Here is a 14,689-nt window from a genome sequence, read left to right as displayed (position 1 = left end):
GTGCTGGACGGAACCACTCCCAACTTGTAAACGAACTTCTTCATCCACACGGCTGCTTATCCAGCAAACAGCACACGATCATATCGTGAAAACATATGCAGATGTAGACTTTCTATCATCTGGGTCTGATTGGAAATCGTCATTTGTATACCCTTAGATCTGTAGTGAGCTACCGTCGAATACTAGACAAAACTCTTTTGTCGGTACTTAAGTATGTTTTTCACAGCAGTCCAATGCTCTTGCCCTGGGTTGGCCTGAAATCTACTTACTACACTCACTGCCTGAGCTATGTCAAGACGAGTGCACAGCATGACATACATGATGCTCCCTACGGCTGAAGCATAAGGAACGTCTTTCATGCCATTAATCTCATCAGAAGTCTTGGGAGACATCTTCTTGGAGAGAGTGACTCCGTGCCTGAAAGAAACATTTCCTTTTTTGGAGTTTTCCATGCTGTATCTCTTGACTATTTTATCAATGTAAGCAGATTGGGATAATCCTATTATCCGCTTCGATCTATCTCTATAGAGTCGAAGACCCAGTATATAGGAGGCTTCTCCAAGATCTTTCATGGAGAATTGCTGTGAAAGCCATACTTTCACTGTATTTAACATTCCTACATCATTCCCAATGAGTAGAATGTCATCTACATACAGAACCAAGAAGGTAACCTTATCCCCACTGTACTTCCTGTAGACATAGGGTTCATCCGGATTCTGCTCGAAGTTAAACGATTTGACAGCAGAGTTAAAACGGATATTCCAACTTCTAGAAGCTTGCTCAAGTCCATAAATGGATCTGTTAAGTTTACATACCATGTTTTCCTGACCCGCAGCAATGAAGTCTTGCGGCTACTGCATATAGATATCTTCAGTAAGATCTCCATTCAGGAATGCAGTTTTGACATCCATCTGCCAAATTTCATAATCATGGTATGCTGCTACAGCTAGCAGGATCCTAATGGATTTAAGCATGGGCACAGGCGAAAAGGTTTCCTCATAATCGATGCCCTCCTTCTGAGTGTACCCTTTCGCCACCAGTCGAACCTTGAAGGTCTCAACCTTACCATCGGGGCCCTTCTTCCTCTTGTAAATCCATTTGCAACCGATTGCCTTTACCTCGGAGGGCGGATCTACTAGAGTCCAGACTCCATTGGTCTCCATTGAGTCCATCTCTGCTCTCATGGCCTCCACCCACTTCTGGGAATCTATGTCCAACATATCTTCCGTGTAAGTCACGGGATCCTCTTCATTAGTCAAGGTTTCCACCAGGTAACTATCCTGGTCATAACCATAATGGACCGGTGGCTTGGATATCCGAGTGGATCTTCTAGGTTGGTCATTACCTGGAACTTGTGGGACATCTCCCACTGCTCTTGAGCTCTCCTCATCAAGAACTTCCTAACGATGGATGTCCAGGATATAATCGGTTTCCAAGAATTGTGCATTTCGACTACAGAACACTTTCTGCTCACTTGGGTCATAGAATAGATAATCTACAGAGCCTTTTGGGTAACCTACAAATAGGCAACGACTAGTCTTGGATTCCAACTTGTCTGCACTCGTTCTTTTAACGTGTGTTGGACAACTCCAAATTTTCAAGTGTCTGACACTTGGTTTCTTTCCGGTCCAAAGTTCATATGGAGTATTCGAAACCGATTTGGTTGGAACCCGATTCAGCACATAAATCGCAGTCTCTAATGCATAACTCCAAAAGGATGTGGGTAACTCTGAGTGTATGAGAAGTGATCGGACTATATCCAATAAGGTCCTATTCCTCATCTCTGAAACACCGTTAAGTTGTAGTGTAGCAGGATGAGCTAATTGTGATACTATCCCATTGTCCTTTAAGTAGTCACTGAATTCGTCAGAGAGATACTCGCCACCTCGATCTGATCGAAGGGCTTTAATTTCTCTCCCTAACTGTTTCTCGACCTCTTGTCTAAACTCTTTGAACTTTTCAAAAGATTCAGACTTGTGTCTCATTAGGTACACGTAACCATATCGTGAAAAATCATCTGTGAAGGTGATGAAATACACGTGTTGATTTCGTGTCCTAACACTCAGGGGACCACATACATCAGTATGTATTAGGTCAAGTGTGCTTGTACATCTTTCAGTTTTACTGTTAAATGGCCGTTTCGTCATCTTGCCTTGTAGGCAAGGCTCACAAGTTGGAAGATCTTCTACAGTTAGAAAATCCAAAGGACCATCATTTACCAATCTTGTGATTCGGTCAACACCGATGTGACCAAGTCAGTAATGCCACAGACACGTGGGATTAACTGTATCACGGGCTCTCTTCTTGGGGATTTTAGCCGACGTAGTTTCGGTTATGTTAGTTTCTAAAGAAGGATGTAGAACATAGAGACCGTTCTCTAGTTCCCCGTATGCGATGAATCTGTTGTTTCTTTTAATAGTAATTGTATTACTAAAGAAGACAGAATAACCATCTGCACACAGTTTTGAGACAGAAATCAAATTTCTCCTTAAATTTTGTACATGAAGACAATCTTTCAGTACAATTATTCATTCTCTAAAAAATAATTCTACGGTTCCTATGGCCGCGGCTGTAACAGTTGCAGTAATCCCCAAGTAGAGTGTGACTTCTCTTTCACTCAGCTTTCTGCTTACTTTGAACCCCTGTAGTGAGTTACACGCATGAGTTGAAGCCCCGGAGTCAATATACCAGGACGCAGAAGCTACCAACAAATTGGTTTCTATAACACAAGTTTCGAATTTACCTTTCTTGGATTCCAGGTAGGCAGGACAATTCCTTTTCCAGTGACCGGTCTTCTTGCAGAAGTGACAGGCATCCGATGCTTTGTCTTTCTTCTGCTCCTTGCTCTTAGTGGCTTTCTTCTGAGGCTTCTTTGCCTTCCTCTTTCTCTTGCCAGTCTTGCCAGTCTTGCCAGTTTCAACAAGCATGGCTACAGGCTCATCATTTCTAATCAGTTTTTCAGCTCTTTGCAACATATTGCTGAGCTTTTGCAAGCTGACATTCAGCTTGTTCATGTTATAGTTCATGATGAACGGATTAAAGGAAGGAGGCAAAGAGTTAAGGATAGCATCTATCTAGGTTGCAAGGTCCAGCCCGAATCCAAGAGCCTACAGTTCGTTGATGTATCCCATCATCCGAAGACAATGGTCGTGAACTTGTTGACCCTTGGACATTTGTGCTGTCATGAACTGTTTCAAGACCTTTTGTCGAGTAGAACGATTCTGCTCTTCATACATTGTCCTGAGACTGTCTAATATATCTTTGGCAAGTTCGATCTGATCGAACTGCCTCTGTATCGGGTTGTTCAGGGAGGCAATGATGTAACACCGGGCAAGGGAGTTTTTCTCCTCCCATTCTTGATAGTCTCTCAATCGGGCCTCAGAAGCCCTATCACCCGGACGCTCCGGGGTAGGATTCTTTGCCACTTTGTCCAGATTTTCAGAAGCTAGGACCAGCATAAGGTTTCTGTACCAGTCAGTATAGTTTGATCCCTTCAACTTGTTGTCATCAAGCAGTTTTGCAAATGATCCGTTTGCCATTTTCTGATAAAAGAGCAAACATCAATCCACAACCTAATTTGATTCATGTTCAATTCATAGATATGGATTTTAATCTACGATCCATTTCCATTTATTCGTCTCTGAGATTTCCCTCATTTCTCAGTGACGGAGACTACGGGTTGTCTCTGGAAATGTGGGAAATCACATAGGGTGAATGGAGCCAACTGTTTCAGCTGCATAACCCCACCACCTTTCTGTGAAGGATCATATCCACTCATCATATGAGTTTCCCTTTTGGCCTCTGTCAGACAAGGTTCAGAGCCGTTTTCAGGTAAACCTTTTTGTCCAGTGAGTTCCCATTTTCTGGTACCGTGAGAGAGTTCCCATTTTTTGGTGAAGCCCCTCCCACATCGGTCTATAACGCCCCTATCATCTTATGAAACACTCAGACAAGTCCTACAGCAAATGGATAGTCCATTTTTTGGTGCGTTTCCTCATTACTGAAGAACCCATCCTCATGCTAATGATGGAAGGCTTTTAGAGAGTTCATCATATGAATCTCCCTATCACATGCATTCATATTAGCCGGAGGGAACAGACAATTACGCCCTAGATTTTATTTTAGGTCAAACCAAACTGGCTCCCACTGACTTTCATAAAGCCAGATTTTGGTGGGCCTGAATCTGCTAGGGTTCCGCACGTAACCTCTTGATGAGGTGTGGGGCTCACCACTGAGGGAGGTCATCCAATGACCAAAAGGGACACCATGGCAATGATGTGCATTCAGCCATGGTGTGCGCAAGAGCCACTGTCGATTGAGCATGGGCCAAGTACTTATGGCCCATGTACGCAGCACATCACACATCCATACATCACATGCAGGAATAAATTGATCCAATCAATTAATCATCTGTAAAACCCATTTGAAGCCCATTTTAAATCCATAATATTAACCATTAATATTATCTAGGTATATGGGCTGAACTATGGACCAAATGGTTCAGCCCATATAGCTTTAAATGTTGGGTGGGCTTTTAGTAGTTTTAACCTTTTAAAACTGGGCCTTTACAGGTTGGGCCGAATTAACCATTTAATTAAACACCAATCCTTAGGCCCATTAGTGGGAAAATAAGGGCTGACTTTCAGCCTTGATTAAACGCTAGATTCGGTTCAAACTATTTGAACCAATATTGGTTCGAATGGGTCTAGGGTTTGATCTTTAATTAAATCTTTAATTCAAGAAAATAATATGAAATTAAATACTGATAAAAGAAAACAAGAATCAGTCAATCAGGGCTGTTCGCATAATTCATCATGCAAAACAGAGGTTAGATCACAGTTTGCAGTTTCATAAACTGCAAATCGCAGATTGCAGTTCTCCCATCTGTGAAATCTCCGTTTCTGCGAAATCTCCTTTTCTGTGCCGCCATCTTCGATCCAAAATAAATAGAAATCCTATTTCTATTAATAATTACATCAGATCGAATACCTATATATTGAGTCTAGAAAATAAAAAAAATTATTTACAGACCAAGAATCATTCAAGAACTGCAAAAACGCAGGTTCCCTGCGTAAATCAAGATTTCGATCTCCCTTTGTACGAACAACCCATAAATCAAGAATATCATAAAGAACAATTCTAAATAATAATCAGATTTATGTAAAATTAATTTTAGATTATTCGCCCATTACTTTTGGGAACAGAATTTCCCAAAACCCATATCTGCGCAAATCGGGTAGAACGCCTTCTGCCCATTTGCGCAGGTTCAGATCTGAAACAAGATGGTTCAAGATTTGAACCATGGCTCTGATACCACTGAAGGGATGAGAGATCCATCCCATGGACGCCCAAAGATTGCGGAATAAGGGGCGAATTTCAAAAATTTTTCTTCTCCCTTCAACTGAGAATCATATTCCCTATTTAGAAAATCATATTTTCAAGGATCATTCTTGAACCTTAAACTGAACCAGATTTGAACCAAAAGGAGTATGTGAGAATTATACCTGACTGCTCCCAACGAAGGTGTTCACGCCCAAGGAAGGATCCAAAGACTGCTCCCACTGAAGATGGCGCAGTGCAGGTGGAGCAGAATCAGCAGTGTTCTTCTCTAAGAACTCTGTCATTCGCAAGAATCAGCAAGATGGTGCGTGAGCACAACTTCCTTTCAATTCTTTCTCAAAGAACTGATGTTGAGATCCAATCTTGACTTTTCCCACAACTGGAGATCAAACTGGCAAATAGGGCAGCAAGAATAGGGAGGCGGCAAGAGAGTATTCGCAGGGAGCAGAATTCTCTCTTCTTGATTTTGGCACTAGAGAAAATCTGTTGTGTGTTTAAAGGCTGCCGCCCCCTTCTTCTTTTATAATCTTAAAGGGATCAGCTCCTAATCAAATTAGGAGTTGCTAATCCAAATCATATTTGGGTTAGAAGTCCCTTTAAGTGATAAGGGATAATCCTTATCTTATCTGCAGATCAGATCAGCCATCTCCTAATCTAATTAGGAGGTTTCCAGATCTAAATCTCATTTAGATCTTGGACTCTCTAAGTGGATAGGGTCTAAGCCCAATCCTATTAGCTGATCCACTTCAGAATTCGCACCTAAACAAACAGCCCAGTTCGAAATGGGCTTTAGGCCCATTAAGCTTATGTGCTCACTTAACCTTCCTAACTGCTGCCTAGTTGGGCTTCCTTGTATGGCGTGGGACCCAAGCATTGATCTACACATCAGCCACATAGGTTCGGCCCAGCCTTTGTTACAAGGCCTGGCCGAATACACCGTTAAAGACAGTGCACCCCCTAAAACCCATCAAATGGGTTCTATGGGCCCAACACTTACCCTAAGTGGTCTCTGGGCCAAGCCACCTTGTAACACACAGGGACTGTGGGCAGATGCAAGATTAGCCCATCAGGTATTATCATCAATGGTCTTACACTTAACCTCTCAGCCCATAATGATCATACACTGCCCAACAAGAGAGGACCTCTCCCTCGGCTGCAAGGAACAGTGTTGCACTCTCCACTTCTATGAATCCCGGGAATTAAAACCTTTTGCAAACATTTTAGAAACCATAATATATATACTTTTATATCTCATATAAAATATACTTTGCAAAACAAATCTCAACGGTTGAAATCGGCTGCCGGCAGTCTTGGTTTCCATCAGTGAGAGTGCATCCCCGATCATTACCTTTGTCCGACAAAGGGGCTGATCCTTTCACTATGATCACCCACTCAGATGAATTTTCGGATTGTCCCAACATACCCAGGTTTTGACCCTTGCTAAGGATCTCACTGATTGGTACATCAAAGACAGCCCGATCCGACACCTAGTGCAGTATCATAATCGAGTATAGGGGTTGGGTGTAACTTTCCAGTTTTTGCCCATCAATCTCCAAGGATCTAGGGCAATACTGTGAACATTCTAAACTAACACGAGTCTCATTAAGTGTCCAGTTTGAGGGTATTACACAGAAACATACTAAGGGAACATGAATCAAATATGTATCTTTATTCATTTACAATAAACTCATAAAGTACATCATTCTGATTGAAGTTAAGGACATACAAAACTGTCTAACAGCTCCAAGTAGTGCTGTTATGCATGGAATTTCTCTCTTGTATTGCAGAAATATCCAAAAAAGTAAAACTAGAGCATTTTAAACATGGAAAAGAGGCTTCCAAATTCTCTTTTGGCTCAATTCTGGTCGGTGTTTGGATCTAGAGAAATTGTCATGTGTAGTATTTCTGCTGCAAAATTCCATGAGGCCAGCCATGCATCCATAGCCAAAATGATAAGATAAAACGCCATACCAAAAGTGACAAGTCCTACAACGATAGGTGATCGATTAAAGAAGCTATCCTATCCTATAAATATATTCTTTTATTTATCTATTTATTTGTAAGGCAAAGGCAAATATTCATTAATTAAACAACAAACGCAAATACAAATACAACTCTGACCGACGAAGCAAATCTAGCAAACACGAAGAACTCAAACCAAACCAGCTAGAAGACTTCACAATAAATATTACAGAATACAAGAGCTATCACGATTCACGACACTGATTGAGGTCTCTGAGAAGGGTAGGTACTCTGAAGCCATTTGATTTTGGGTTGTTGATCAAGCCATTCCCAGCCCAGAAAGAGATCTGATAAAAGATAATCTTCGTAGTGTCATTCTTTAATCTTGACCATTCCAGACGTATCTTCACCAGGTTATCAAGTAAGGGAATCCGGGTCGGCAACTTCTCTGAACTTGGGAGGAGATGGTACGTAGTAGGTGGTCCATGTTTGCAAAAGAGGCACATAGTTCAGGTCCTTACCTTTCTCAAATTTCCCAACTCTCTAATTATGCCTTTTCCATGGCTTGCATAAAAAAATGCAAGCTTTTGTAGGGCTACTAAACTTCCAATAGCTGCTGGCACTTTAACTATTTGGTGAGAATTAGAAGTGAGATATATAGGATTCTATCTCATATCGATAAACAAGAAGATGGCGGAATACGTTGTTGGAGCTTGAGGATATACTTGGGCAGTTTAGTCACGTAGGCCTTTTTAAGATGGAGTACTTCTAGATTTCTAAGCCTCTCTATGGATTCTGGGATCATTTTGATATTTGTTCTCCTCAAATTTAGGTACTTCAAATGCAACAGATTTACAATTTCATATGGGAAAACCTCTAGTATTAGTGGAACATGGTTCAACTGTAGTACCTTCAAAATCTGGAAGCCAGAAAAGCATTTACGCGGAAGGGATAATCCTTATTCTATCATGAAAAGCCTCCTAGGCATTGACATTTCCACATATCATCTAAGACTATCAAATATGTTTTTTCAAGCAAGAATTCCTTTAGTATTTTCTTGAGATTATCAATGTCATTCATCTTTTCCATCTCTTGAGGAATCGATTGCCCACTTGCATTGAATTTGAAGAGTTGGTCTATCATGTTCCGTGTAAGAGATCACCATCCTTGAAAGACTGGGAGATAGTGAGACAGGCTTGGTGTCTGAAATATCTCTGCACGCTCTTATCATAGTAGATTTTATTGACATGGGTGGTCTTGACTCTTGCCTAAACCAGCCATGCCGATGACCAAAATTACTCCAAACTTGTTGGGATTTTCCTCCCCCAGGCACCAACCATCCAATCCAATCACTTCCCTTTTGGGTTTATCTGTGCCCACAAGCTCAGCCTCCTCCATCAGAAGAGAATCTTCTTGAGGATCATTTATGATTAGCGGCAGTGGAAATCGAACCTACTTCTAGCGTATTAATCTTAAAATGATAAGAGGTGTATCGTGGGTGTGCGGCCCGCGCAAAGTACGGGCTGTGCCGCCCTCCCCTAGGATAACTTGGGGGGTCGGCCCAGCACGACCCATGGCCCAGGCCCATACGGGTCTGTGTCATGCTGTGGGTCGGACTGGTCCGTGGGCCAAGTCAGGCTATGCATTGGACCAAAGTTATTTATTTAAAAAATGGACAAAAGACTTAAAATTTTAATTTTATATAAATTTTGATGTATAGAACTACTTATATATACAATAATTAAACAAATTAGTATAATAAAATTAAAAAAAATATATTTATTTTATTAGTATATTATATACTATATATTATTATATAAGTATAATTTATATAATGTTATAAATATATATAAAGTATATATAAATAATATATATATGGGCCATGTTTGGCCGTTCCGCGGTCAGCACGACCCGCTCGGTCATGCCATGTCGGCCTAACCCGTGGACCTAAAACCCCAGGCCCAACACAGCTTGCATGATCATGCTGGGCCTGGTATGGCCTGATGATTGTCATGCCGGGCTGTGGGCATTATGACCCGATATACACCTCTACTTTTTACTTCTCTCGCAAATTTCGCGAACCCTTCTTATGCCTTGTATTTCCATGGCTAATTGATGCTTGACTCTCAAATTTTTCACTGATCCACCAAATCTACTTAGGGAACCTAATAACCCACATCTATGGACATGACGCTGAGCTAGGCAAAGGAAAAATTAATCAAGAACATCTTTGATTTGGTAAGCCACATCTTTTACTTGATTCACCCAAGCTTTCATCTCCATGTTGCTCTTATCGTCCTTTGCATCCACCACCTGTAGGAAGACCTGCATGCTTTGTAGTTCGTCCCTGATAAAACCTATTTCTTCACGCACTCTTGACAAGAGTTCCACCTCTCGCTGGAGCAATGGTATGAGAGTCTGAAGCAGAAGGTTCACAGAATCTCGGTCATCTCTCTCTTCAAGGGTGCAAGCTTCTACAAGTATATAACAATGTATACACTCTATTCTCCTCCATTCCTTTCATACTCTCAATGTATATAACAAAGTAGTTGGTTTGACAGCGTATACACAATATTACATCATCAAGGCATCGACACGGTAATTACTTGGATTTCTTGCTAAACTCTTCTTCCTCTCCTCTCTACTAACCCACTCAAATTAGGCCACTTATCCCTATCTGTCCAACCTCCCAACAAATGTTCAACAAAGGTTAAACCTCCGTCAACTAAATTATTTTTTATGGATTAATCTTTTGGGAAAATAAATCCCTACTTTTCAGTTAGCCATGCCACACATTTTTCCTTTTTCTCTCTATTGATTGTCATTGGAAACCTAAACTGGATAGAACTTAGAAGTACTCTGCAAGTCTGAATACACCAATTTCCTCTCTCCCATTACTATTGAATGCACTTGCAGACAAGACAACTCTTCTTTTTGGTGGATTAGAAACAAGCTTCTTCAAGATTAAAAAAAATACTCTTGGCACAGGTATTTTTTTCATCTTCAATAATCGTAAGATCAACTTTTGAAATAATCTCTATGTTGTTTTTTTTTTAAATTATTTGATGATGTTATTTATGTATTATGAATTTTTATTTAATAATATCTCAGAAAAAAATATTGAAGACAAGAAAGAGACCTTCATCTTTTATAATTGTACAATTGAAGTTAGAAAGAACTATAATAAAAATTTGCTAAATCTTCAAGAATCGAGTGAGGTTTCCCCATAAAAAATAATCCATAAAAAATAATTTAGTTAACAGAGGGTTAACGTTTGTTGGACATTTGTTGGGAGGTTGGACAGATAAGAACAGGTGGCCTGATTTGAGTGGGTTAGTAGAGAGGAGAGGAGGAAGAGGTTAGCAGGAAATCTGAATTGTTTGTTGTTGGATGGAGCGAAATATTTTTCTATTGCTTGTTGGACTTTTATCAAAGGGAAAATCTCTGATATGGAAAAAGTATCTTTTCCATTTCATATCTGAGTAGCACAACACTTGGACTGGGTTTGGACAAGTAATTCTGGGATTTTACTTGGATGTTTGGACATCTTATCCGTTGGTCACCTAATTTTTGGTGGATAGTTTTCTAAATTTCTGGTATGAAAAATTGTATTTTCTTGTTTTAACTGGTTACATTATATTTATTTAATTTTTTGTTCTTTAGTGCCGCACGGTCACTCTTGTAATTCCTCTCTTATTTATTATAAGTTGGGTCGCCCTAATATAACAGTAAAAATAGCTGGCACCGCCAGCCATGTTTTTTAATCCAAAATTCTCTTCTCTCTTCTCTCTTCAACTTCTTCCTTCCTCCTCTCTTCCTCTCCTTTTCTGATATCTCTAGCCTGAAAACATGGTATCAGAGCAGGCCTTGTGAGGTCAGAAAATGTGTGATAAAGTTTTCTTTTTTGGATTCTCCTTGCTGTGGATCGAATCTAATCAAGAAGTAGATCGGACTGATCTGAAGGGGGTTCTACCAGTCTTCTTCTCTTCTTTCTTGGCCGTGTGCCAAGAAACCCTTAAAAGGAAGGGAAATCTGATGCTGCGAGGATAAATCTATCTTCTGTGGATCGAGTGATCCTCTCTTGTACCTTGGTAAGTGGGTTTTTGGAGGTCTAGATGACCTGAAACTGCTAGGTTTCCTTTAACTTTGGATTGTGTGATCCTAGATTTTTTTTTTTACCCAGACAACTGGGCGGTGTAGGTCTAAATGACCTGTAACTGTAAGGCAGTGGTCGGCTACCTTTCTTGGAAACATTTCCAGTAGATGTGTATCCAAGAAAAGTGATGAAAATAGTACATACAAAGTAAAAAAAGTGGTCATATACCTTCTTTGTTTCTGAATTGTCTTTCAGCAGTGTACAGACAAGCTGATCTGTGTGGTATTGAAAAAATTGTATACTTGACTGAATCTAAACTAGGGACTGAACTGTAATTAAGCAATGACTGATCTGTGACTGAATTGAATTAGGGTTTGAACCTTGACTAAACCGGGGACTGAACTGGCTGAACTGTAACTGACAGTGGCTGAACTGAACCAATCTGAACGGAATTGTTAATGAACTGTGGCTGAACTGTGACATTTTATGAACGGACATGATCTGAAAACCTAAATCTTATAATGTGTCTTCTAAGGATTCTATACTGTCTAGTGGGTCCTCCAATCAAGGTGGAGCGAGTGGGAGGTTTGACACAAGTTTTCCCATGACTGTGATACCTTTTGATGGTCTTAACTATCTAGAATGGTCAAGGGGAATCAAACTATACATAACAGCTAGGGGGAAGGTAGGGTAAATTAACAATAAAACTAAATAACCAAAGTCTCAGGGGGTAGATCATGATAGGTGGGATTAGGAAAATAACATGGTGATGTCATGGTTGCTATTGTCTATGTTGCCTCCAGTTAGGAAGACTTTCATGTGGGCTAAAACAACTATTGAAATTTGGAAATAGGCAAAATCTATCTATTTAGAGCAATGCCACTATTTCAAAATATACCAGTTGCAACATGCCTCCTCTACTTGTAAGAAGGGGGAGAGGACCCTCTCAGCCTATTACTTAGATTTAGATTTGACCTCAATTTGGAAAGAACTAGATCACTATCAGAACATTGATTGGACGTGTATTGTTGATGCTAAAGCCTACCAGTCTCTGGTTTCTCAACAACAGGTCTTTGCCTTCCTCTTGGAGCCAAGCCCTATATATGAGTTCCTCAGAGTTCAGATATTAGGAAGTAAAGATCTTCCTTTAGTGCAAGAAGTATATGCTGTAGTACAGTCCAAAGAGAATAGGCAAAGTGTGATGAATAGATCCAAGGGGGAATAGATTGTCTTAGAGGCTAAAGGGAGTATAGGTGTAGGAATCAATAATACCTTTAAGAAGGATGACCCCCAAAAGAGAGTGGATGATAAGGATAAGTTATGGTGTACTCATTTCCAAAAGGCCAGACATACCCAAGAAACTTGATGGGACCTCCATGAAAAGCCAAAATGGGCCTAAGAGTTGAGTAAGAAATTAGATCAGAATAAGAAGCCAAGACAGTAGAGTAAAAAAAGGTTCAATACAACAAACTTCGCCTCTCAGGAGCCTCAGTCATCTATTGCTATTCACCAGGACCGCCCATCCATTGTCGATCCTCAGGAAGATATCATTAATTCTTTCCATGACCACTTAGATCTGTATGGGAGAGCAATCCATCAGATGGATTCTGCTCCTCTTGCCTCGACTTCTTTTGTATCTACTTCAAGTAATGGTAATCCTACCACAACCTTTCATGTGTCTTCCCATTCACCTGACTCCCCTTGGATAATTGACTCTGTAGCCTCAAACCATAAGACTGGTAAGTCAAGTTGTTTTCAGCCCTATCTACTTTTATCTAGTAGGGACAAAGTAAGACTAGTTGATGGTTATTTTTCCAACATAGCTGGTCAAGGAACCATAACCCTTCCTTTTGAACTTACCCTTTCTAATGTATTACATGTCCCGAAATTACCTATAAACTTGTTTTCTAATAGTAGCATTACAAATTCTTTAAATTGTTCAGTGACCTTTTTCCCTTTTTCTTGTATTCTACAGGATTTGGACTTGGGGAGATGATTGGTAAATGTCATATGGTGGATGGTCTCTACATGCTGGAATACAAAGCTAGTCTTATGGTCATTGAGTCCATGAGTAAAGTTTACTTATGGCATAGTCGTTTGGGTCATGTATCTTTTGAGTCGCTAAAGGTCTTACTTCTAGATTTACTTAAATCAGTGTCAATGTCCGAGTTCAAATGTCAAACTTGTCAGTTGAGCAAACATTGTAGAAATCATTTTTCTTCAAGAAATAATAAATCCGATTTTCCTTTTCATATTGTTTATTCTAATGTTTGCGGCCTTGTTACTTTACCATTTGAGATTGGCTATAAATATTTCATTACTTTTATTGATGACTATTCTGAATATACATGGGTGTACCCCATGCGGTCCAGGGATGAAGTGCCAAATATCGAAAAAGATTACCAACACATGATATTTACCCAATTTCAGACAAAGATCCAAATTTTCCAATATAACAGTGCCAAAGAGTACTTCCAGAGTGATCTCATGGAGTTCTTTGCTTCATGTGGGTCTATCCACTATAGCTCTTGTGCTAAAACTCCTAAACAAATTGGTGTTGCAGAAAGAAAAAACTGCCATCTACTTGAAGTGGCTCATGGGTTACTCATCCATATGAGTGTTCCAAAACATTTTTGGTTGGATGTTGTGTTATGTGCTACCTATCTCATCAACCGTATGCCGTCTCGAGTGTTAGGGTACAAGGCCGCTCATTAGCTCATATTTCCTAAAGCCCCCCTTTTTTCTATTCCCATACATATGTTTGGTTGTCATTGTTTTGTTCAAAACTTGTCTCCTACTCATGGTAAACTTGACCCCCGTGCTCTCCCTTGTGTCTTCTTGGGCTATCCTTCTTCTCAAAAGGGTTACAATTGTTTTGCTCTTGTCTCTTGGAAATACTATGTTTCTATGAATGTGTCTTTCTTTGAAAGTGATCATTTCTTTCGGGGTTTTCCTTAAGGGGAGAATAGGGTGGAGGAGAAACAACTTCAAGTGCTACCTCTAGGAATGGCAATGGGGCGGGGCACCCCCTCCCCGTCCCTGCCCCAAAGTCACGATACCTTGCCACGTCCTCGGTGGTGGGGCATCCATTCCCCATCAGGCACGGGGAATGCCTGAATGTTCCCTACTCCAAGGCAATTACTTAAAGATTATCTATTTTATGTATAATTTATACATAGGATATAGGAATTCAGAGGTATTTTAGATTGAATTATAATACTTTAGGGGTAATTCAAAAATAAAATTATGGGATCCTATGATTTTAAAAATTTAGGAAAAACTTAGAGATAT

The sequence above is a fragment of the Nelumbo nucifera genome, chromosome 2, assembly GCF_055504915.1.
Source record: "Nelumbo nucifera cultivar China Antique chromosome 2, China Antique-T2T, whole genome shotgun sequence".
NCBI classification, from domain to species: Eukaryota; Viridiplantae; Streptophyta; class Magnoliopsida; order Proteales; family Nelumbonaceae; genus Nelumbo; species Nelumbo nucifera.
Note: the sequence above shows the minus strand (reverse complement) of the source record.